General features: G+C 52.6%; 1 long non-coding RNA gene across 2 annotated transcripts in view; it reads right to left on the reverse strand.

Annotated features, from left to right (window-relative positions):
* Window positions 1–14704: 14704 nt before the first annotated feature.
* LOC135316684 (uncharacterized) overlaps window positions 14705–24492 on the reverse strand; it is an 88956-nt gene continuing 79168 nt past the window's right edge. For both annotated transcript variants that reach the window (XR_010375923.1, XR_010375924.1), the window contains 2 exons: window positions 17655–20584; window positions 14705–17300 (listed from right to left, as the gene is read on the reverse strand). This is a non-coding gene — a long non-coding RNA (uncharacterized LOC135316684). The remainder of the gene's footprint in view (window positions 17301–17654; window positions 20585–24492) is intronic.

Genomic DNA, 24492 nt, shown 5'->3' on the forward strand with positions numbered 1-24492 from the left:
ATGCTGGATGTTAAGTGAAATTACGGAGACGAAAGGCCACGTCTTCATCCGCCTTTACATACCTCCAGTATTTAGGGGGAGGTGAGCTCTGGGTTTTGGGGGTCTTAGTCGGGGTCGTGCAGGATGGCGGCAGCAAAGTATGGCCTTGATCCTGGTTTTCCCAAGTTGCCCATTAACCCCCTGGCTTCAGCACTTACTTTGGAGGTGAGGATATATTAAGCAGAAAAAACAAACACGGAGGAAAACGGGCACTGAAAGACAGGGAGAACCTGGGCTGTATTTTTTTTTATCCCAAAGGCAGGAGAAAAAGGAGCGAGCGGAGAGAAAAGGAAACAAGGAGAAAGAAGAAAAACAAGGGAAACCTCAAGAGGGAGATGCTAATGCAAAGCAGCTGTTTTCCCACCTGAATCCTGGGGTTTTTTGGCTTCTCTGCATCCCCGGAGCGTCGCAGAGCAGCCCGAGACCCTCCGTGAGTCTGTGCCTGCTGCGCTACGCCGTGCCCGGGGGGGCAGGTAAAACACGCTGCCGAAAGGTGTCGGGGCAGGAAAGGGAAATCACTTGTATGTTGCTCGCAGTGTGTTGTTCTTTTTTTCTTTTGGGGGGGGTGGGTGGGTTGTATAAAACCATTTGAATTGTGTGTCTTTTTGAAAAGGAAATCTTTGGCTTGTTCCCTTTTAAACTTTATTTTTCTGCTTTTGAGAACAAGAAAGGGAAGCAACAAGGGACAACATGTGTCCTCCTTCCAGTCTATAGGGCCATCTCCTCAAGAGAAAGGATCTGAGATCTTGAAGAAAACGTGAAGCACATAATTTTAAAGCATTTAAGCTACTCTTTATTTTTAAAAAAAGTCCATCTCCAGTATAAATTATTCTACAAAATTCCTTTCCTTTCCTTTCCTTTCCTTTCCTTTCCTTTCCTTTCCTTTCCTTTCCTTTCCTTTCCTTTCCTTTCCTTTCCTTTCCTTTCCTTTCCTTTCCTTTCCTTTCCTTTCCTTTCCTTTCCTTTCCTTTCCTTTCCTTTCCTTTCCTTTCCTTTCCTTTCCTTTCCTTTCCTTTCCTTTCCTTTCCTTTCCTTTCCTTTCCTTTCCTTTCCTTTCCTTTCCTTTCCTTTCCTTTCCTTTCCTTTCCTTTCCTTTCCTTTCCTTTCCTTTCCTTTCCTTTCCTTTCCTTTCCTTTCCTTTCCTTTCCTTTCCTTCCCTTCCCTTCCCTTCCCTTCCCTTCCCTTCCCTTCCCTTCCCTTCCCTTCCCTTCCCTTCCCTTCCCTTCCCTTCCCTTCCCTTCCCTTCCCTTCCCTTCCCTTCCCTTCCCTTCCCTTCCCTTCCCTTCCCTTCCCTTCCCTTCCCTTCCCTTCCCTTCCCTTCCCTTCCCTTCCCTTCCCTTCCCTTCCCTTCCCTTCCCTTTCCCATCCCTTTCCCATCCCTTTCCCATCCCTTCCCTTTCCCATCCCTTCCCTTTCCCATCCCTTTCCCATCCATTTTTCTCTTCCTTTCCGTCCCTTTTTCTCTTCCTTCCATCCTTCCTCCCATCTCCAACGCAGATGCAATTAAAAAGGCTTTAGGGATTTTATTTCCTGACGCAGCCGACGCGTTGCTGGAAGCGCGCGGCCGAGGAGGTTTTTTCCGGCCGCGGCCGATGTTTCCTATTTGGCCCTGAAAAATAAAAGCCTGCTGTAACCAGCGCGTCGCAGGCGTGTGCGGGCGGGTCAATGTTTTTGTTTCCTTTTAATAAAGAAAAAAAAAAATAAAATGACACAACCTTAGCTCTGTTGCAAAGCCAACGAGCTGGTGCAAAGCGACGGGCATCCAACTGTTTTCCTCTGAGCCGCCCCAGGGGACCGTGCAGGGGCTCCTCGGCCCCGCGGCGATGCTCAGCATCCCACGCAGCCGGGCGCTCGGCCCCGGCACGTGCCACGCGAGAGCTCCTTGCCTCCACCCCCAGGCCTGGAAATTATTCACCAAACCCAGCTGGGATTCGCTCCAAAAACACCATGGGGGGGGATATATTTTGCAGAGGGAGGGGTGAGTTTATGTGGGAAAAATATAACCCTGCCCTTCGCTTTGCCCTGGGTACCAGACCGCACGGCTTTTCTCTCGCTGCTGCCAGGGATTCCTCTTGCGTTTTATTTCTGCATTGTTTCTGCTGGTGGGAAGCCAAAAGCACCAGGGAACCTGTTTCTGATTCATCCTCTTTCTCCTCCCCACTGCTGGGAGCTCTCGGCCCCCTCTGCGGTGCGGAGACGCGGCTCCAGCAAGGGTTAACTCTTCCATCCGCCTTTTCACATTTTTCCTTTTTAATATTGCCTCTGAAGAAACAAACAGAGGCGAATCCCACCCTCTCCCTGGAGCCTCTTTCTTGGCTGGTTCCAGAGAACATGCAAATAATAATTATTTGTCCTATATTTTCTTTTTCGGTGCCTCATTTCAGCAGCCTCGAGGACTGAGTAAACGAAATGACAAAACAAACAAGGAAAGCCATAAACCCAAATAAATAACTGATAAAACTGGTGGGGGAAGGAGATAAAAAAAAACAAACCCCGACAACATTCCCTTTGTGGCGCAAAGCGAAGGGGCTGAAAATATCGATAAACAACACGGTGGGACAGAGAGACGGGAGCTGCGGGGCTCTGCTGATGGATGCGTGCTGCGGGGTGGGAGAGATGCAAGTGCAGGCCTCTAGGAAAAGGCCCTAAATCCTCCTTATTCTGGGTAGCGAGGCCAAATCTCTGGGGATAAATCCTTTACGGAGCAGTGGTGAGATGCTTCGGTGCCTATGTTTGCTTGTATTAAGGTGAAAGTCCCTTGGGGACCTTCTGGCTCCGCTGCCCACATGCTGCTCTTTCCTTTCCTCCATGCTTTCGTGCACCTTTAGTCTTCTCCAGGTGGCTTTTTCATCCTTCAGATTGGTTCGCCTACATACACACCTTCTCTCCTCCCGTGGCTGTGGGGTTTTGTGCCAAACGACCTCTGAAGCTAGAAGCAATCTTGAGCTCTTGCTCAAATCCGGGCTGCAGAGGCTCAACCTGGCCTCAAGCCGTGGCTGCCCCTGCGGGAGGGACTCCAAACCCACTGGGGCTGTGGTAGGGCTCGGGTTTGGACCGCGAGCCAAGGCCGAGGAGGGGATAAGTAGGGCGTTTTGCACTGGACAAATGGGTACTTGCAAGAAATCACATTGCTTTGCTGGATCAGAGTCCAGCTGGCTGCAGGGGATACATAAAACTCCTCGCGTTACCCGTTCACTCCTTTACCCTCCTGCTCGGCCTCTTTTCCCGGGACCGACTTCAACGTCTGTGGGTGTCTCCTGAAAAAGATCGATCCCACTGTACAAAAAAAAAAAAATCCCCAAACAACCCACTTTATTTTTCCCGAATGGAAAAAAAAAATCAGGTTGCTGGGTACACCCCAAGATGCTCAAAATATTGTGAAAAACAATGCAAAGGGCGTGGCGAAATGAGGAAACAGGAGGAGCAGCGCCGTCGGCAGGTGTGGAGATCCTCCTTTCTCCACTTTCTGTTAGATTTTCTTTGCTAAAGCAACGCTGGCAGCTGCCCACAGCCCACATCTGGTCACCCCCGTCACGAGTTTGGGCTACCTGAGCTCACGTCTGGCTGCAGCCAATATTTCCGAGGCATTTTCACATCTCACCGAAGAGCGATCCCGTATTTTTCTTTCCCGGAGCAGTGGATTTGTGCGCCTTTCCCCCTAATCTCTCATCTCCGAACTCCTTGAAGCCGATAATGAAAAACTTCCTGCTGCGTTGGGACCGCTGCTTTTCTAGATTAAGAAATGCTCCTCAAGGAAGCCGACAACCATAACAAACCCATTTGCTAAGATAACATTATTTCAGGATCGTGGCTGATTTCCTACACGCGCTGCAGCTCGGCTCCTAAGGATACTAAATGGCCCCGACCAACAAACCCTCCTAAACCCCCGGAGCACACCCTGCAAAGGTGACATCCACCCTGGCACATCCCCTAGATGATCCGAGTCGCGGGCTGGGGCCACAGAGGAGGTGTCAGGCACGTGTGAGGGGTTTCGGGGATGCTCCAGCCCCCACCGCTGCCTCCTGCGTCCCACCACCCGCTGCAACAGGGGTCTCGCCCACCGAAAAGGGCCAGCTCCGGCAGCCACATCACCTTGCCCTCCTTGCCCGCCGTGGAAGGAAACCTTTTACTTTACCCTCTTGGCACGTCCCCGCCTGCTAAACATTAACATCTGCTGAGTATAAACCGGTTAGCTGGGAGTGTTTGTACAGCCTTTGCAATCTGCGCTTCCATGTTTACTCACATTGGGCTTGTTTAAAGCCGTTTTGACAGGAAAATGAATGCGTGCGGTTTTGTTATGACTCAGGGCAATCTGACATCTCCCCCCTGCAAGCCCGACATCACCTCGTATCGGGGACACAGACCCGATCTGCAGCCTGCTGCCACGCAAGGAAGGCTTTCGGCAGCGCTTAGATCGGTGGGGTAAATAAAACAGGGAGTGGCGCGAGGAAAATGGATGGAGCGGGCAGGTGATATATGTATTTTATTGTGAAGAGGGGAGAGGCACGTTGTTCCTGGTTGATGTCACCACCATTTATATCCGTTGGTGATGAGACCTCTCCCGTCTCGGGGTTGGGAAAGTGGACAAGAGGGGAAACGATGCTCAAAGGCGCAGCTCCTGGGGCTGGGTTGCAAAAGGCGCTCAGTATCCCTTTCCCTTTGGAAAACAAAGTCCACAGATCCTCATGGATGACACTGTTCCCCTATAAAGGTGAAAGGGAGGGTGTGGGACAGAAACAGGAGGGAAAGAAATATTAATGGAGACCCTCTAGACAGGCAACCGCAAGCTGGGATGCTCCTGAGCTTTCAGCAACTGCTTAGAGATTAGGGAAGCTCAAAACATGTGCCTTATCCTAAACTGTGCAAATCACATCCCAGCGAATCCTATAAATGCCCGGTGGAGGAAGAGAGCAGCAGTCTGATCGCACCTGATGGCAACAGGATGGTTTCCCAGCAGGAAGATTTTTGGGACAGAAGGACGGTGGGAAGAGTCACCACCACGAGCAGTTGGATGGGTTGGCCTTGGACTTGCAGCGCTGCAGGGGGAAGGGAGGATCCCCAGGGAGGAGGGAAACAGGAGCCTCAAAGTAGCGAGAAATTCCTCCTTGTTTGCTGCTTTCTTCAGAAATCCAAATACCGCAAATAGCCTGAGAAGGAGGCTGCTCAGCAGATGGGATTTGGGTCCTTTTGGGAAGCTTTCTATCTCTGCTGCCGGGAATCCATCATGGGAATCTGGTCTCGGGAGGCAGCAAAGCTGCAAACCCAGGAGGCTTGGGTAGCTTGGGAAATTCGGAGTTATGCCTTGCCCTGAACCTTGGACGGGAGCCCAGCTCTGATCTCACTCCATTTAAGCCGTGCCACTAAGCCCCTTCCCCAGCCTCCGCCTCTAGACCTTGCCCTGGTAAAGCCCAGCTCTGCAAGGCCACCCTGAGTCCCAGAGGCTGGAGCCAGACAGATTAAACAGCCCCAGCCAGCCAGAGAAAAACCACTTTCTGTCCCAAAGCGTGTCCTCAGCCCATTGCTTCTTCAAAGGACTCTTGCATCCAAGCCAGAGTCATATCTGGTCTCATCAAAGACTTTCCCAGTGTCCCTTCCTGGCACTGCCAGCTTCCTCCAGCCTTTTCTGGATGTCCCCTTTCCTGGGGACCTCTTGCACTCCTCAGCGCAACCCCAGCCCCGCCGCTCACTGCGCAACCTGGGCCGAACACCGGGACCTGGCAACTGGGCGGCGTTTCCCGCTGGACTGCTCCGAACGATCCTCGTGGGCAGCTCATTCATCTCCTTTGTGGTCCCTTGCACAATTTGTGTCAAACCAGGGCACTGGCCTCCAGCAAAACACTGAGAAATGCTGGGGCTGCTCCGGTTTCCCTAAATGTCGACATTTTGGCTTGCGGGGGCAAAAAAAAAAAAAAAGGAGGGTGAATTTTCCCCCAATTTTAGGAAAAATTGGTGAAGACTGCAGGGATTCTGCGATCAGAGCTGGGATGGGACGCTGGAGAGATGTACTTTGGTGTTAGCTCGGGCAGCGACAGCAGGAAAGCTCATGGAGGGGGCTGAGGCTGCATCAAAGGAGATCTCCACTCCTTTGATGGAGTGAAACATTTGAAATTCCATAGATTTCAAACTATGGAATTTATAAATCTTTCTTTTTTTCCCCCTTCGCTGTCTAAACTGAAAGACAGCACCTCATCAGCACATGATCCAGGCACTGAGACATCCAAGAAGCAGCAAAACATCCTTGTACACAGCATCTCCTGCCCAGTATCTGTCAAAGGCTTGGGGGAATCAACAACAGGGATGAGAGTTTTCCAAGCTCTGTGACATTTTGGGGATAGCTGCAACACACCGAGCTCTGGCCAGCTCCTTCTTTTGGGTTTATTTTGAAGAAAATCCCAGTTTAGCACCTGCTTTGCAGAGCTTTGCCTCCTCCCAGCTCCCGGCGAAGGAGGGAAGCAGGGGTTGTGTTGGGCATTTGCTGGGTCCCAAACCCACACCACGGGGTCCAGCCAGAGAGGCTAAAATAAGGGTGCAATTTCGGGTTGTGCTTTAAGCATCTCTGATGGAGAGGACCACGGTTGCCCTTACAGCGGTGCCTCCACAGAGCATTGCTTTCCAACCCTGGGTGTTTAATGGCTGGTGTTTATGAGAGCTTAAAATATTTACTCGGGGAAGAAGGGGCAGGGAGAGGGGACATCGCTTGAGGATTTTATAGGCCCTGTTTTGGAAAGAGGCTTATATGAAAATGACGTGGTATTAAGGATCAAAATAAGAGTGCAACCAAACAAGAACCCAGTGCCAAGCAGGACGAAGCCTCTGCACGACCCCAAGGATGGGGCTGGATGATGGAGGCCCTGATGGGAGCCAGCCCCTTGGAGCCCTTGCCCACGTTTCACGGCCAGGAGGGTTTATGTTTGAGCTCTCCTCAGCATTTCACAAGGCCTGATCCCTACCCCGCGCATTCGCTTTTACCGCCTGCTGGCAGCCCCTCCTGGGAGGAGGGAGGTTTGGGGGCGATGCCGATGCCGGCGGCTCTTCAGGGAAAAGGGCTCAGATGAAACCCAACCAGGAATGCTGGCAAAGAGCGGGAGGAATTTCGGCACGGGACAGCAGCAGCCTGGACGCCAGCCGGGCTCTCGCTCCCGACTTGCATGTTAGAAATATGAAGTGCTAATTCCCTTCTCCCCGGGGGCCTGGGCCAGTGTGAGCCGGGGTTATCGGCACGGGCAGGGCACCCTACAGAAAAGGCCATGCAAGGGGGTACCAGCACCGTTCAGACCGAAGGCATGGCCAGTTCAGCCCTTTTGCTTTATTTTTAAAGGGCATTTTGTTTCCAGCGAGAAAAGGGACTAAATCAATGACGTTCATCGCGCTGAGAAAGGAACGCCTGTACCGCGCCGCCATAAGACCCTTTTTGTGCGGCCGATCATCAGGCCCCCAACGACATCGTATTGGTGGCACGGTGCTCCCCCACGGACAGTCCGTGCATTGTGCGAGGCATTTCCAAGGGCGGACCAGGGCCCGGCGACGCTGCAGAGCGTCAGCACGGCCTCTCCGCTGGCACAAGCGCCTCGGGCGATCAATGGGATATTGTCTGCTAAGAGCGCCGGGCGGCATAGAGCAGCTTGGAGTGGCGGCAGAGAGGTCAAGAACATAAAGATGACCCAAGAGTCTTCCACTTGTGCTTTTTAACACTACGCATCTCGCTTCAGTTCCAGCACGCCTTGCATTTAGGAGGTGCTAAGCACCAATATTCAACAGCAAAGCCTGACAAGACCTAACGAAGGAGCTCGGCGTACAGGTGGCATCTAGCACCGGGATGGCTCCGTCGCTGGGGTGACAACGGGCAGCCAGAGCTCGCGCTGCTGCTCCATCGGGGAGGGATGAGCGTGGTGGAAGAAACAACGTGGTGCTCAAGGGCTCTGGGAGTGCTGCCAACCCCTTTGCTTCGGACCACGGCTTGTAGCCGGTTTGCAGGAAGGCACACGGCTGGGGACAACTCTGCGTTGCCATTCAGAGCCCAAATATAGGTCTGATCCCAATTTTGCTGCTTTGCCTTTGTTTCTGTCACGAGCTGAAACCAAACCTGGGACTAAGAGAGGCGCAGAGAGGTTAGAAACCTGGAGCTGTGTTTGGGTTTGCACGTGAGCGGACATAAGGAGAGGAGCAAGAGCAAGGCCCTGGCACGGGGTACGGCAGTGTGCGGGGGTGACAGCCTCCCCGGTTATTTAGGAGCCTCAGATTACCCCAGAAGGTTTTGGGGTAATCAGTGACAGCAGCTGCATTTGTTGAATCTTCCGGTGTTCTGCAAGCCAGGAGCGTGGTAAAGTCAGCGTAAACCTCCTGTGGGTTTTAATGGGGCTGGGGCTGGAAAGCTTCCGCAATCTAAATGCCCACACACCCCGCGGACATCCGGACACGGACCTGGTCCCCTCCCCGGCTGAGATCACATACTCTGGGAGGAACAAGCCTCAGATACCCTGGTGGCAGCTGAGGAGTGGGCTCGTTCAGCAAAACCTGCCCCGGTCGCAGGGTGCGATGGCACCAGAGCATCTGTCATTGCGGGCGCGACTATGGGGAGCTGGCACGTCCCATTGCACCTGGTCGTGTGCGGGGCGATGGCACCGCCAGAAGTACGGCTTGATGCTTTGCTTGGCCTCCGAAAGAAGAAAGCCGGGGCTGCTGAGGTTGGTGAGATCCCCAGATCCCCCACTGCTGGGCTCAGGGAGAGTCTGATTAAAGGATGGGTTTTTCAGTAGAAAATCACAAGAAGGAGGAGGCAATGTCGGTACGGAGCGGCTCTGCTCTCAAATTCCTGCTTCATCCACATGGTATGATTTTCCCTGCTTGAATTCCTCACGTCTATTCAGACCACATCTGACTTCTATCCCCAGCACGTCTGGATGACTGGTTAGCGAAAACAAAAGTTGGGGGGAATGGAGATAAGGTTTCTGTTGCTGGAAATCTGTTTATCCCCTCGATTCTGGGGATAAACCTGCAGCACATAAGAAATTCCCTATGAAAAATCACAGGTTTCCCCAGGACTCCCAGGAAAACTCTGCTTTCCTGCCTATCTCACGATGCATCGATGCTTTGCAGGCAAAATCTCCCTCCGTGCCCAGCACGGATGATTTTTTTTGTGTGTGTGTGTGTCTCGGCCCCACCAAACGGCCGTGAAACCCCGCCATAAACAATGAGTCAGCTAATCCAAACCACACGGCAGTAAAACGCTGGAGGTCAACCCAGTGCACGGTCCCGATCTTGAAAAGCAGAATTGCATCTCGAGCAAAACCAACAATAATCAGACATCGGTGGAGAAACACCCTCCTGCTTGCGTGGCAGCAGAGCCCAGGCCCCGGGAGCGAGTGGGACAGCGGCCGGTGTCACCGAGGATGGGTGCCAGGCCTGGAGGCACCCACCTGGGGGACGGTCCCCGGGGAGGTGTTGGCTTCCCCCATCCCCTGGACTGCCTTGCTTTGCAGATGCTTCCCACTACGCGGTCTCTGGGTCAACTTCTCCCCTGCCTTGCGCCTCCATCCCTCTTCCTTTGGGGGTCATTTCCATCCCCATTTTGCTGGGCCCCCCTTTCTTTTCTTTCCCCCTTCCTCACTGTTCTCTCTTTGAAAGGCCTGGCTCGGACATGCTTGCACGGAGGAAAAAAACCAACCTCCAGCCAGCTGCCAGCTCTGCCTTTGGCCTATTGCTCTAGTTTCATGTTTGACTCTAATTCCATAATTTATACAGCGGAGAGCTCTGGGCCAAACCGAACGTCTCAGGAACCTGCCAGAAACCTCAGCTTTTCCTAAGCCCTATAAACAGTTTCCTGCCTCCATCCCTGCACCTGCTGCCCACGCCGCGCTGCCGGCCGGGGATGCTGCTCCAGCCAGGGCGGGGGGGGACGGACGGGAAGCCCCCGGGGTGCCCCAGGCCGCCCTATCTCACCGCCTTCCCCAGCTGCTTGGCAGGTATCGCTGCAAACACTTCGCTTGCATCGAAACTGGCTGCTCCCCGCACCGATGGGAAATGAGCTAATGACGCGGCTCCCCCGGGACAACGCCGTTTTTCCTGGCAGGCCGGGCACCGGCCCTGTCCAAAAAGTGCATTCCTGCTGTAGGTTGTTTGCACAATTTATTTATCACGTGGCGTTTCACGGGCTGGAGCATCCCTTGAGGGCTGAGTGCCCACATGGCCGGTACCTGCTCCCTGTGCCCGGACCCCAGAGGATTTCTGGGTCTAAAGGAGGAGGGTTTGTTCTCACCAGCCCCTTCCCACAGCACCTGAGAGCTGTGAAATGCTCACTGGGGGCTGGAGCAGTGAGGAGGTGCAATGTCACTGGTGGCTCCTGCGTTATTTTCCCCGCTGTATGTTTTCTGAACAAACAAAACCCCGGGGATGCAAACAAGCAGCAGGACCAGGGGCCGAGGCGCTCGTGTCCGACCGCAATAAAAAGGTGCTTTCGTTAATGCCGCGATGGGTTTGTAATTAAGTTAGCACGCTGCAACAAAGCGTGCCTCACCTCGCTCTACTCGCGGTACTTCTGCGGCAAGAAATGCTTTTTTGATCCTCTTTCCGGACAGCCTTTTGCTGGGGATGGACCACTTTGTCCCAGCGAGGATGCTGCAAATTATTGAGCACCATCTGCTGGCACCTTATTTATTCACTCACTATTTACATGTGTGTGACACGGGGTCTCCTTTTCCTAATTGACCCAGCTCTGCTTTGCTGAACAGCCGAGCAACCCCTCTCCGTCTGGCCTTGCTCGTCACCGTGCATCCCTGCACCGGGGCATCGTGGAGGCTTTTTGTGGGTGTCGTACAAGGGCGGTATCTAAAATATACGTAAAAGTTGGGGTAAGAAAAACTGATGGGCAGCACGTGCTGGGTAAAATGTTGCTCAGCAGAGGACTAAGGCAAAATCTCCCACCGAGGGCAGGACTTCACCCATAAACATGATCGTATTGGTGAGATCAGAGCCTAAATTCATTAAGTTGGTGGTGTCCCTTCCCGAGCGCGAGATTAAAACCAGGAGATTTTGCAGGTCTTTATTGGCAGGATTCAGGACTCCAGTTGAAAGGGACATAAAGCCGTTTCCTCCTGTATAAATCACCTGAATATTTTAGCTCGCTCCGAGGCCTAAAACAATGATTTCAGCCTCAAGTTTGCTGCTTGGTAATTCCTCCTGGCAGCTGGCTCCATCAATCTCCAGCACAGGCACGTAACTCAAGCCTCTGACAAGTGCTGATTTACGGCTTCGGCTAGTAAATCAGCAGAAAATCATCGTAGTGCTCACTAATATTTTTCCAAGCGGAGCCTTCTCACAAGCAAGGCAAAAGGTCCTGGGACCCAGCGCGGCAGCCCTCGCGCTCATTTTGGGAGACAAACTCCAGGCTGTTCTCACCCGTGTCCTAGGTCCGACAGGCAAGGCTCCCGCTGCCCCGGTGTCGCTGCAGAGGGGGCGTCCGAAACAAAGCCCTGCGACGTGGGGGGCAGAGATGCTGGGAAATGAATGCAAGAGTGTTTTCTGCTGCGGAGGCCGTCTGTGCATGCGTTAAGTTGGCGCTGCACCGCTCTGGGAGTGCAGAGTGGGTGGACGCAATATTATTTTAGGGATTTAAGCACGGGGTCGATGGTAGTGGTGGTCCTGAGGGCTCCCTTAAAGGCCAGGAGCGTGTCCTCTGGAGCGTGCGTAAATCCGTGCGAGATCCAGCTCCTATTGCAGAGGAAGCAGAGGGTAACGATGCCCTTTAGGTGAATTAACTGAGTGTGTAACGTTATACGGGATGACGCTGGAGCAGTTTAAATGAGCCAGGGCCTGCGTTTCCCAGCATGTACGTCTCTCCTGTGCGCTGTTCTGCTGGCAGTGCGGGAACGTGAAATTTTCCTGCCTTCAAAGCCCCTCTTGCAGTCTGGGCTGCGTGATCCAAGCCAAAGTGCAGCCCTAATCCATCATCCAAAAAAATGGGATGTTTGTATATTTGTGTAAAATGACAGATTGGAGAGACCCAGAGCTGGAAACCAGATGCTTTCCCAAGAAATTAAAAGGGCTAAGGATTTAGAAATGCGGGAACACAGAAAGAGCCTGTGAAGAAAACACCATGGCGGCTACTGTCTTTAAAAATACTAATCCTTGGCTTTCCGTGGGGCTGCTGGGCTGGAAATGGCAGCATCTCCACCAGCATCACAGGCTGTCTTTTATGGAGGAGACAAGGGAGATGAGATGACATGACCAAGGTCACACAGTAAGTCAGTGCCGCAGCGGAGAGCCGCAGCCAGTCATCCCCCTGGACCACGGGATGTTCTATTTCACTTCCTGACCATTTCACCATAAATAAGTCCTTAACGAGGCCAGTTCTGCCGGCAAGTTCAAAGAAACTGCAGAATTCAACAGCCGCCACCATTTAGAGCTCACTTGCTTTCAAAACTAATAGCCGTCGGTTAGGGGAGACGTCTGATGAACAAGTTTGTTTCTGTGAACAGCCTCTTCATTGCACAGTCCCACCGGTTCCTCCCCGTCGAAAGCAAAAGGAAAGGGCAGAAGGGCTGAAGCTCATCCTGAAGCCCTACCAAGCTATGAAAGCACGTGGTGATTTAGTTCCTGGCTTGGATTGCATTTTTTCTTTTTTTTTTTTTTTAATTTAATAGTTTGGGTTTGGTCATAAGCAGGAAAAGCTGAGCTCATTACAGCTGAAAATCCCCCGTGAGAGCCAGAGCCGTGAGATCTGATGTCAGGCTCGGGCTGTGCAGGTGGAAAGGAAACCTCCCATGTGAGCCCAAACAGGGTTGCTGTCGTCTTCCAGCATCTCATGGGCACAAGCCAAAGTCCTTCGAACCCTCTACTGAAAGCTACCCGAGGTGGATTCAGATCCACCCAGGCACTTCTGCAGGGCCTTAATAGACCTCAGACAGCCCCTGGGAGGAGAGGTGTCTCCCCACCGCTGCCCCACCTGCATGGGGCGCGTTAGGAAAAAGCATTTCCATCACTGATCCAGCAAGGGACGCGGCTCCGGCCATCGCTGGGGACGCGTTCGCGGTGGGGTGGCGGCTGAGAGCCAGGGCAGGGTGTTAACAGTTTGACGAAGCTGCTAAAAACGTGCACGGGAGGCTGGCACACAGGCTGAGGCTATAAAAATAAAGATCGGTCCCCAGGTGCTATCCAGGAACGGGGGAAATTGCTTTTTTCAAGGTGTTTTGGAAGAGCTGGGAAGCTTCTCAGCCATCGAGATGGGACCAGCTGCCAGCTCCCGGGTCCTGCCGGTCCACGGGCGCTGGAAAACCAGTAGGATTTGTTGCGCTGGCTTGTGCCGTGCACGTAAGAAGGGGTTTCTGCGCTGACGTGCCCGGCGGCGAAGCATTCCCTCTACAGCACAGGCTCTGGCTGTTGTTCCCGAAAGCCCATGCAAAGAATCCTGTTTCATTTTATACGCTGCGATTAGCCACGTGTACGGCGGGGTTGACCACCGGTATGCGTGGCAATGCCAGAAGTAAATGAAACTCCTCCCTGGGGAAAAGGGTCGGTTGCTTTTGGCTGCAAAATTTGCAAAATTTTCATTATTTTTTTCCAAAATGCCTCCTTGGAAAATGCCTCTGCGTTTCGATTCAAAGAAAAATAAGCCCATGCTTTTGATTGTGCAAGAGGAAAAAAAAAAAAAATCATTTGTATTTTCGAAAGCTGGATAATTTTAGCCAAAGATGGAGAACAGCATTTGAATAGGATCCATGGCCATTGGAAAGCCTTAAGAGAGTTTTGAAGAGTCTGCTGACAAGGGTGTATTAGCCTGTTGACACCTTTCAGATGCAATGAGTTGAGCTCACAGCTACAATACAAATAAGCAGTACCGAGGATGACAGGCAAGCCCTTGCAGCAATAGGTGCTGCGAAAGCTCGGATCCAGACGACCATCCCTGCACTGAACTGCTCGCGTGCTGGGATCGGGGTGCTTCTGCCTTATCCTGAGCTTGTCAACCGCCAAAATAAAGGTTGGAATAAAGCGATGGTGGGGGAAAAGAGCGTAAAAGGTAAAAGGGCAGAGAGAAACACTGTTTTTTACAATTTAATTTCCTTCTTTGAATGGGAGCTGCTTTAATAATATGCACAAGGAGTGAATAATACTTTAAAATATTCCCAGAGAATGAATAATATGTAATAATATTCACAAAGCATTTATTTGACTAATATTCCCCCCCGTGTTTTTGGACCGAGATCTAACAGCCCTGGATCTTAAAGGGGAGATCGGAGTTTGACTTCCTTGGGTCTGGATCAGGCCCCGAACACCTAACGAACCCGTGCTCAAGCGAGCATCACCAAAGGGTCAACCAATATACCTCCAGTAACGGTCGGGTCGCTTTTCCCCTGCTGAGCCACAAATAAATTACCCGCCAATAAATGGAACCAGAAGTGGCTCGGCCAGATGTTCCACCGGGACCCCAGGGAGTCGTGGTGCGGAAAGGGTAAAATGGGGGGCGGGGGTGGGGAAGGGGGGGGAAAAAAAGCCAATAAAAAATAAAATATTAACATCCCAAGCTCGTTTGCCGCCCGGTGCCTGCATCGCGCTCCCCTCCCCGGCCGCAGCAGCTGTGCCCGTGTTAACGGAGCGAGGTGCAATGCCCCAGCTGGGGGGACGTGCCAAAAGCAGGATATGGGAAAAGACTGTTTTCAAACACAGATGGATTAAAGCCTTTATTCCTTTCTAAATTACATTTTAAGGCTACTCCGGAGGTGTCGGCAGGACGTGTACAGGTTTGGTTCGGGTGAGTGTCCCCAGGGCATCCTCCTAACCCCGTCCAGAGTGACTCGGGTGGCCCTGGCGGGTCTCTGCCCTCCCCAGCCCACCCTTCCCCGTCCTCCTGTTGTTTGCAAACCACTTTCGGCAGCCATCGCAGCACCCAGTCCTTGGGCCCTGCGTCACCCCTAACTCCTCCAGGCCCGCTCCGTCCTGACTTCGGTGCTGCGGGCGTCAGCAAAGCAGCTCCCCTTCCCGGCGGTCGGACGCCCCCGGGGTTTGTCCCGTGGGTACCTGCTCAGCTCCAGCCTCCCATGGGAGAAACACGCAGGTTTAATGTCTCTGCACATCCTGCAAGGCTCTTCCAAAACACACAACCGCCTCTTGGAGCATTTTGTGTCCTTAACGGAGCTTCTTGAGTCAAAGAGTCGCTGTGAATTAACCACGAATTAAAAAGCTTGGTTACTTTGACAGCATAAATCAGGGCTAAACGCATGCAACGCGTACCTGGAGCCCCCTCTGCCCTGCTGGGGGTAGCACCCTGCAACCCCAGACCCAGACGGTGACCCCTCGGTGCAAGGTGCCAGCCTGCAACTAAAAAGAAACCCGTAGATGTGCCTTGCGTGAGACGCGCAGACCGATGCGCTGAGCAGCGTGGGTGGGAAGGGGTCTCAGCCTGACACTGCTGGGGTGTTTTGGTGGGCGGTTTGCCTGAGAAGGGGCGATCGATGGGCTCTTTGGGTACCTCGGTCGGCATCTACGCACGGGTGGGAGAGCCGGCAGAGGGACCTTGCCCTGAGCTGCAAGCCTCGGCGTGTGTCTCGGTGGGCAACGGGTCCGAACGCTCTGTAACCCACCAGAAAGTGGAGATTTACAAATAAAGCAGAAGGACCTTTTATTTTGTTTTGTTTTTCCAGCTGCAAAGAGAAAGAGAAGGGAACGTTCCCACAGAGGAAACACCGTATTTACTTTTTTTTAACCTTTTTTTTTTTTCTTTTTCTTTTTTATTGTGGTTGAGCTGAACTGTACCAAGTCACTTCAGCTCTCTCGAATGCAGGATTTTCTCACTTTCCGGTACAGTGCAGTTACCATGGAGAGGGCTGAGACGAGCCAAATGCAAAACATTGGAAACTACACCCAAACTCACCGCAGCCATATCAAACAGTTAATTAGAAAGACCGTCCATGTGTTTCCCATTCCCTGGAATGGTTTGAATCAATTGCCCCGTGATTTATCACCTGTTTTCTGTGCGAACGGTTCAGCTCTGCTCTCGTGCATGTGTTGGAAAGGGGATTTGTGCTGTACAGTGAAGGAGGGAAGGGAGATATTAAGGACTTCTAAAAAAAACCCCAACCCAATCATCAAATAACCAATTCTGCCCCTTCCCCCAGTATAAATCTCCCACTGGAATGATACGCTTTGGATCTTGATGGGATTTCTAGCCCTTGGCAAGAAGGAAAAAGGAGAGACAGCTTTTGCCTTGCTTTGATTTTGGAGAGTGGAAGATCATAGCGTGCCTGGCCATTCCCGGGGCTGTGTTATACTGTGCCCAGATGGAAATTCAGACCAGCGTGTGTCCCCGGGGCTGTTTCCTTTCCCACTGCACATGCAGTTGGGCGGCTGGGTGGGAAGTGGGGAGGGGACGGCTGCAGGGGAGGGGGAAGAAGAAGAAATCCAAACTTCCCACAAGATCTCCTCTCGACGTGCGAGGCTCTCCACCCACTAAGCGGTAACACCTCGTTGCACAGCGCGTCGGTGGCAGAGGCGCTTCGGTGACACGGCTTGTGGCTGGAAAGTCATTTGGAGATGGTCCTGCGCTGCCAGGTGGGGAGCGGAGTCCTTCCGTCTGTCCAGAGACATGGCTCTTCTCCAGCCTGCCCACGGCGAGGCGATGGCTGCGAATCCTCCTTCCCTGGGTGCCACCTCCTTTTGATGAACGCATTGGGGTGACCCCTCCGCTGCCCAGGCGTCCCATCGCCGCCACGGAAAGCGGGTGGCCAGCCAAGCGGGGTAACAGCGGCAGGTTGACGGGAAAGCACCCGGAGAGATTCATTGCTGAGCCTGCTGCGTCCTCCCCACGCGAGCTGGGGCTGCAGCCCCGCCGTACCTCCGTCCCCCATCGCGAGCCACGGGGGGGAAAAACCACCCCTCGGCCTCGCCTAGCGTGCAAGTGCTTCGAAGATGGGTTGGTTCCTCCCACGGGGACAGCCCTAGCATCCAAAAGCAGCAAAAGATGTCTTGGAGGAGATCCCTCTGTGTTTCAGCCCTTTCCAAAGCAAGCTGACGTGGTTTTCTCTCTGCCATCTCCTTCGCGTCCCAAGCTGCCAAGTGGCACCTCTGCGGGTGGGTTTGCGAGCCGCGATCACCCGAGATGAACGCGGCGCTATCAGAGTCAGCCATTCCCCTGCATCCGTGCTCCGGTGAAGTCTTCTGGCCGCGATGTGTAGGGCTGATTGGAAATCCTGCACGTTTATCTAACCCATCCCCCAAAGCAGCTGTTGGCCTGAAAGGTGGCTGCTCCTCTCGCGATCCACATTCCACCTTTCCTGCCAAGACCGGGGGAGAGAGAGAATAAAAGTTGCTTTCCTATCATTAGCAGATGATTGAAAAACCTTGCAGCTCCCCCAGCCAAGTGTGAGAGATACCAGTCCCTTTAAGAGAGACCCAGAAGGGTTTGGCTGGGGGGCTTGGGGGTGAGGGACACACCTAAGAGGGCTGGAAACGGAGGTTTGTGGAGGATCCCACAGCGGAGAAGACGACAGAGAAAATCTCTATTCAAGGGGAAACTGAGGCAGCGACAAGAAGTGGAGGAGAAGCATGCCAAAACTGTCATTTACCCACACTCTACTCCCACAGTGAACATATAATGCACGGACTGGTTTAGCTTGAACTAAATTTACCTCTTTGTCGCTCTGATGGCAGCCAGTCTCGCTTCTGCCCTGATCCTGGCCACATAAGTGCTGGAAAATCCCTCTCTGGCACATGGGGGTATTTGCCCCATCTCTTCCAGTCATGCAGAGGTCTGGAGAAGGTCTCCTTCTTCAAAAGAAAAGGTCACGTCTGTGCCTCAGTTTCCCCTCTCACCGCAAAGGACATAGGCGGTGGCAGGGGACGCACGGGGCTGCCTGGGGGAGGCGTGAAGCAGTAACCCCCCCTCCGTGAAATGGCTGAAAGACCTGGTGGGACAGTTGGTTCTAGCTGGCGAGTTGCTCTTTGTATTGCCTGGGACCCTGCAATCTGCGAGGAAGGAAACTGGCCTCGAGCAGCAGGAAAAAAAGAGAAATTCCCCAGGGATTTCCAAAGGTTTTCCCACCCTGGGAAAAAATGGAAATGGTGTATGTGTGTCCTGAGATTGCTGCGACCCCTGGCACTACCCTAAACCCATGAGACCCCAGCCCCGGCGTGGCAGCTGTGCATCAGGGTCGAGATCCTGCAGGCAGCAGGGATGCTTTTGGTACAATCCTGCCAGATTTTGTGAATGTGCGTTGAGCTGAAGATACTTCTTGTTACCCCCCTCCCAGCTTTGCTGGAGCTGCTCCCTGGGAAGTGCTGTGCTGAGTTTCGTCTCAGCCCTGCAGCGGTGATCCTGCAAAACAGCAAAGAAACCACCGACGCCTCATTTCGGGGCTGTGGGATGCTCTCCCCAGCCTCAGGCTGTCAGCAAGAGCGAGCTCTGCTCACCGCTTCGGGCCCCTACGATGAAAACGGACCTGGTTTTTATGGCTGTGGATGGGCAGAGCTGCTCGTGGGAAGTTTCCCAGCAAAGCTGAGCAAAGAGCAGGAGGTTTTGTTGGGGAAAAGGAGGAGAGGGGCTCTGCTGAAGGCCCTGAAACCTCCCAGCAGGAGGGAAGAAAATGGCAGAGAGATTTGCAAGGCAAGAGGGAATGAGGCTTGCAAAGAGGAATGACCTCTGCAAAGTGCCCCGAGGAGAAGCAGCTTGGAAAGGAGGATCACAGCTACAGATGTGTGAGTGATGGATCCAAGATAATTCAGCTGGGACCCAGCTCAAATGGGCGGCTTTTCATCAGCGCATACGCTCCCTTCCACGACAGCTCCTCTTCAAACGCTCTGCTCCTATCTTTGTTTTCCAAATCCAGGCTCAAGTCACTGTTTGGTCGTTTTCCTTTCAAAAACGTGGCCGTGAAGTGTGTCGGCATTTAGGGTTTTTCCCAATGTGTGGGGGGGATGAAGCTGTGCATCAGGTTGCATTAAATTTAGTCGGTCTTACCTGTTTGGGTGAGCAGGTCTTTTAGGACTGTGACAGCGCTGCACGAAGCAAAGAGAAATCAGAGCTGCCCGAACTAGAAGCCTATACACGTCCCAGGGGTTCGCAGGGCTGGCAACAGGGTGTTTGTCACCCTTGCAACCTGCCAGGAGTAAGGAATATGGAGGAGCAGAGCCAGAATTTGCTTTGCAGGCATACGTATGCCTTATACAAAGGCAAAAAAACCCACCCCAATCTGCTTAAAAACATTAGGAGTTAAACCTGCTTGATCTGCAGGTCCCAGCGTGCCGCTGTGGCACGCGAAGGCTCTGCACAGGTGGGAGCGATGGTAGCGGGTGTTGGTGGCCAAAACGCCTGCGCTGTGAGATCCTGGACTCGAGCCTCGTGATCTCAGGCTGCAAAATAGCTTCGCTTAAGGGTAATCGTCCAGGTAAGCGCAGGGCACGCTACATCCTTGCTCCGGGCAAATGGCAGGAGGCAAGTTTCTCTGTTCGGAGTCTAGGTTACACTGCCTGTTCATTTATCAGGGAGACGCTGTGGTTTTTGCATTTTATTATATTTAATGGGGTATTATTTTTTTCTTACTGGCTGTTTGTTTGAGAAATTTCTCCCAGGGGAGCTTCTTTTGATCGCTCGGTTGCCAGACAGAATGACATCAGACAGACGCTCAGAGGAATGATAAAAAGGCAGAGCCTTATTTCTTAATAACACACTCTGGCAATACACAGAGCGAAGTTAAACACACTGGAGAGCACCAGGCCCTGATGCTGCTTGGGGTACGGGGCAGGGGTGAGAGGAAGAAGGCTGCTCTCCCCCAATTTCTGCACCAACACCCCCACATTAGCCAGGGACACTGCCAGGGTGTCCTATTCTTCATCAAAGCAAAGGAGAAGGGGCAGAAGAGGGTGCTAAGTCATGTAGGTTCTAACATCTTGCCCTGTCCTAATTACCCCTTATCGTTTCACAGGGAAGCTGTGCAAGTCCCCTCTACCCTGGTTTAACTTTCCATTTAATCCTTACACCCCACTGTAGCGCTGTTACTGACTTCTCCAGCGGCCACAGGCACCGACCCCACCAAAACGGTACCGCTTTAAGAAGCTCCGAGCCCTTATTTGCAAAGAGGAAATCCTGTGCCTTGAGCATCTCTCAGCCTCATCCCTTCATCCCTTACCCCCGTCCTGGCTGACGGAGGTTTAGCCAAGGATGTCCTCCTCAGAGGAGCGCTTGGCAGCTTGCTTGCCTTGCAGGAGCTGACTCCAGTTACAGGTGGGTGGGTTTCTGCCCTCCTCCTCGAAATCCACTTGCCCCCACTGTGAGCATTGCATCTTTCCTCCCCAACCCGTAATTATCTTGATGTTCCTCTCCCTAGCAAAGCAAAGGCTTGCTTGTGTTTCCAGATCAGTTCAGGCCGGAGTACAAGTACGTATTGAAGCATAACACGTGAGGTGTTGCTTACCTGTTTGTAATCATCTTTTTTCCCTGGAGCCAAGACGTACCTTCAAGAGGAACCGGTCTCTGCACGGCGTGGGGTGTTTTGCAGCTCCTGAGTCCAGGATTTCACAGCATTTCTACCAATTCCTACTGCTCTCTTCCTCATAGCAGCATCTAAAAGCAAAGAGTTTAAAGAGACGGTCAGATACTCCCTTTTGGAGACGGGCAGAAGACCAGAAAATAAGTGATCTAAAGTTCACGGTTGCCTCAATACCCAATTACAGACATTGCAGAAATCCGACAGTTCCCAGTCAGAGCCCCTACAAAATTTGAAACTAAACTGAAAGCCATCTAAAGCTGTAGTTACATCTGGCTTTCAGTTTCTTCTCACTGCCTTCTCTTTTCAAGTTGCTCATAAATTCTTTGGATAAAATTCCTTTTGGGCTAAAGTCTTCTATATTTGGACGTTCCTCAAAAGTACATTAAAAAAAAAATAATAGAAAAAATGAGGAAAGGGGTCTGGTAAATCACATATTTTGCATACAGAAATCCTGTCCTCCCCCTGCTTTCCCCAAATCCCTCTGCCCCTCGCTCTGGTCAGCCAGACCACACCAGTGTGCAAACTGGAATAACATGGCCAGTGAGCCGTGCGAGGCCAATGGATGTGGCGGGAGCGGGTGGAAGAGGGCTCGGATCTCCTTCCCGGCCCTTCCTCCCGGCGCTTTTGCAGAGAAACAGGCCAGATTATTTTCTTTACAGCTCCTCTCCCACGGTTGTTCCCTGCTCTGTGCCACCACGGGATGCAGTGCATAGAGGCAGGGGGATATGGGCTTTGCAGGCTGAGTAAGGAGGGGACAGAGTCTATAACAATTTTGAGACAGCATCAGCTAGAAGAAACCTCACCCTGAACTCCCATAATCATATACAGTCCCCAATATACATGTATTCCCCAACTAATACCCTGCGCCCTGACAGAGGTGGCATGTGAGAACGCTAAAACCTACGCATTCAGGGTGAATTTGTGCTCTCCCTGCTGTAAGAGGGAGGCTGAGATGGTTTCAGAACATGAGCCTTGTGCAAGATCCATCTGACAGCCTGGATATACCGGAGAGCTTCCCTTCCTCTCTGTTTCCTTGCTGTATGCTTATAACCATGCTTCATGGGGGACTGCTGAAGAGTAACCAGTAAATCAGGCTGTAAAACAATGTTTTCCCTCTCCTCTATTTTTTTTTTTTTAATGTACTGAATTATTCAGGAGCGGTAGGAAAATGCAGCGCAGCCAGCAGGAAGATCAAAGCAGGGATTGCCTGGGGTGGGAGCGCTCCCTTCACCCAGGAGCTGAGAACTTGCCCCGGGAACAGAGGGCCGGTTGTCAGCCCAACACAGGACATCATTTTCCATTCACCCTCCGTGACCATTGTCCGGACCACAGTGGCCATCCCCGGCCTCGGGCAAGACGGTGGTACCACGCTCGGGTGGGTGTCCTGCCCCGGGGAGGATGGCCCTGCAGACAAGAGATGCAGTGTGGTCGCTCCTGGGTCGGGGAGGAAGAGGATGCCTGTGTTAATTCAGACATACAGAGCGGGGTTTGTACGAGTCATGTATTTTCTGTTTTTATTTGTGTTGGTGCTTTCCTCCACGCTCAATTCCCACTCTTCTGGTCGAGCCTGCAGAACACGGACACAGCAGTTTAACATGTAACACACAAATACAGAATCTGAATAACTAAATCCAACAAAACCTAGTCCTTATAGATTTATCGGATCAAATTTGTCTTCCCGTTACTTCAAGGGCACCTGTAGGATTCGAGACCAGTGATATGAACCAGGATTTCTCCACCTGAGGACAAGTTTGGGAAGAGCCTTGATGTAATTTAGACAGCTTTGCCTCACTTAGATGACTTTGCCTCGTCTGCAGATGCCTTAAAAAACCTTGAAAATTGTGGGTTTGCCTCCCAGCTTTGGAGAGAGGGCAGGAAATGCTTTACCCCCTCGAGGATGCTCTCAGAGTAGGGATCCTGTATCCACACCCAGAACTGCCCTGAAAATTTAATTAAGGTCCTTAATACAGCACTTGTCTTCCTTGCCCCCTTCCAAGCCCTTCGACTCAAAGGTGAACACAGCTTTACTGCCGCCCACGAGCACACAGAGATGGCTTGACCCTGTGGTGTTAATAAATCTGGATCTGGGGAAAACAAAAAAACCTAAGGGGGGGGGGGGAAATCTCCAACCAGACCCCAGTCCCAATGCCTGGTATCTCATCCCCTGCTGTTAAAAACTGTCCGGCTCCAGCTGAGATGGACGCTGGGCTGCAGGCAACTGGCCTCATGCGAAACAGATGGACTTGAGAGGTCTTGGAAGAGCCGGCAGGGCTGGAGGCGTCCCTGGAAGAAGCGCTGTGGGGTGGGGAAGGGCAGCGAGAGGGTGGGACGGCAAAGGCTTCTTCCAGGAAAGAGCCAGCTGAGATTATTCCACACAGCTCGTCGTAATTTCCAATGAAAAGGGGCTTGGGAAGGCTGTGGTGAGAGACGGGCTTTCCTGGAAAGAGAGGGAGTCTGGGTGGCTGTAATCTGGACGACACGTGCACATCCCCTCTTTGCCCGTGTGAACCCCCTCTGCTTTCTCCCCCCGCTGCTTCCAAAAAGGTGGAAAGTTTCCACCCCCGCCTGCTCCAGTGCCTGTGGGCTTACGCTGCCCTCCAGCTCGACACCCCATGGGAACGGAGTCACTGGCCAAACTACCATCAGCTGGAAGAAACAGGCGCCCAGGTGCTGTGGGACAGCCCCCCGAAAGCAGACCTCGCACCCCCCACCCTGAAAGAGCCGGGCGAGCAAACACATACTCCCCAAAACCGCGGTTCCTGGGTCCGGCATTGCCCAGAAACATTGCCCAAGGGTTAGGCTATTAATAAAACGCAGCAATAATGCTTAACACGTGGACTGTGCCTTTTGCTGTCCAACTGCCTTTCCCGCATTAACCACCCAATTAACTGATAGGGGAAGGAAGTGGGGAACAGCTTTTCCAGTCGGAGCCACAACGCGAGATGAAGGACGCAGGATATATTCACCCAAATCTAAATTCGGCCCTTTTTCCTCTTGCCAAAACAAGCAAACAAACAAATATCTGAAAGCTCGGTGTAGCTTTTTATGGGACTATAAGCGATGGGGACAATGCTAATTTTATAACCCATCTGCAAGATCGCTTTGCTGGCAGCCTGCAGGGACGGGGATGGGAGCATCGGCTCCGACGGAGGACCTCTCGCTGATCCACATACACGGCTGCCCTTGCCCTGGGGACGCCGCGGGTGACGGGACACAGAACAATGGCCTGGGACGGAGCTGAAAGGTTTTGATAGCCGCTTACGTCGGGAATCAGCAACGCTCTTTCCCCTGGTGGCAAAGATTAAAGGAGGACTAAAGTTCAAGGAAAATGTGAGCCAGCATTGTACAATGCTGGCAAAAGGTCCCCTTTCGTGGAGAACGCTTTGAAAGCTTTGAGGATGTGGGCAAGAAGAAATGCGACCCCTTTTTTAGCTTTTTTTCCCTACTGCCGTGCCACTCCGGGAAGTCCAGGTGGATCTGCTGACCCTCCTGACGGCAGCCCCGCGATTTGTCGGTGCGAAGGGACGAGGCGAGGCGATGGGTTTGCTTTCTCTGGCAGCCCTGGCTGGCACACGACCTGCCCCGGGGACATGCAGCTCAGGAGAAACCAAGGCAAGAGGCTGTTCCCCACACATCCCACGCTTGAGATGCTGGTATAGTTTTGGGTTCCTTGGGTTTAGATAGAAAAAAGGGGCTTGTTTTCAGAGCAATATAGCACTCAACCAGAAATAGGGGTCCAGATCTCTTTGCAAATGGCCCTACATATCTACCTGCACCTCTGGGACCTAACCACCCATGGGTGCTTGGCCCTGTATCCCTGTCCTGGACTCGTTCCACCTAGCCTTCCCCCAGAGACCGTGAATATCTATTTTCTGAACCAAATCCATCTCAAACCCACCCTGCCGTTGCTAAGGGGGGGTTTGGGTTTCAGCTGCCAGAGAGATCACTGCCTACGCGTCCTGTGAGCTACTGGTGCCTTACA

Source organism: Phalacrocorax carbo, chromosome 21 (assembly GCF_963921805.1).
Source record: "Phalacrocorax carbo chromosome 21, bPhaCar2.1, whole genome shotgun sequence".
In the NCBI taxonomy this organism is placed as follows: Eukaryota; Metazoa; Chordata; class Aves; order Suliformes; family Phalacrocoracidae; genus Phalacrocorax; species Phalacrocorax carbo.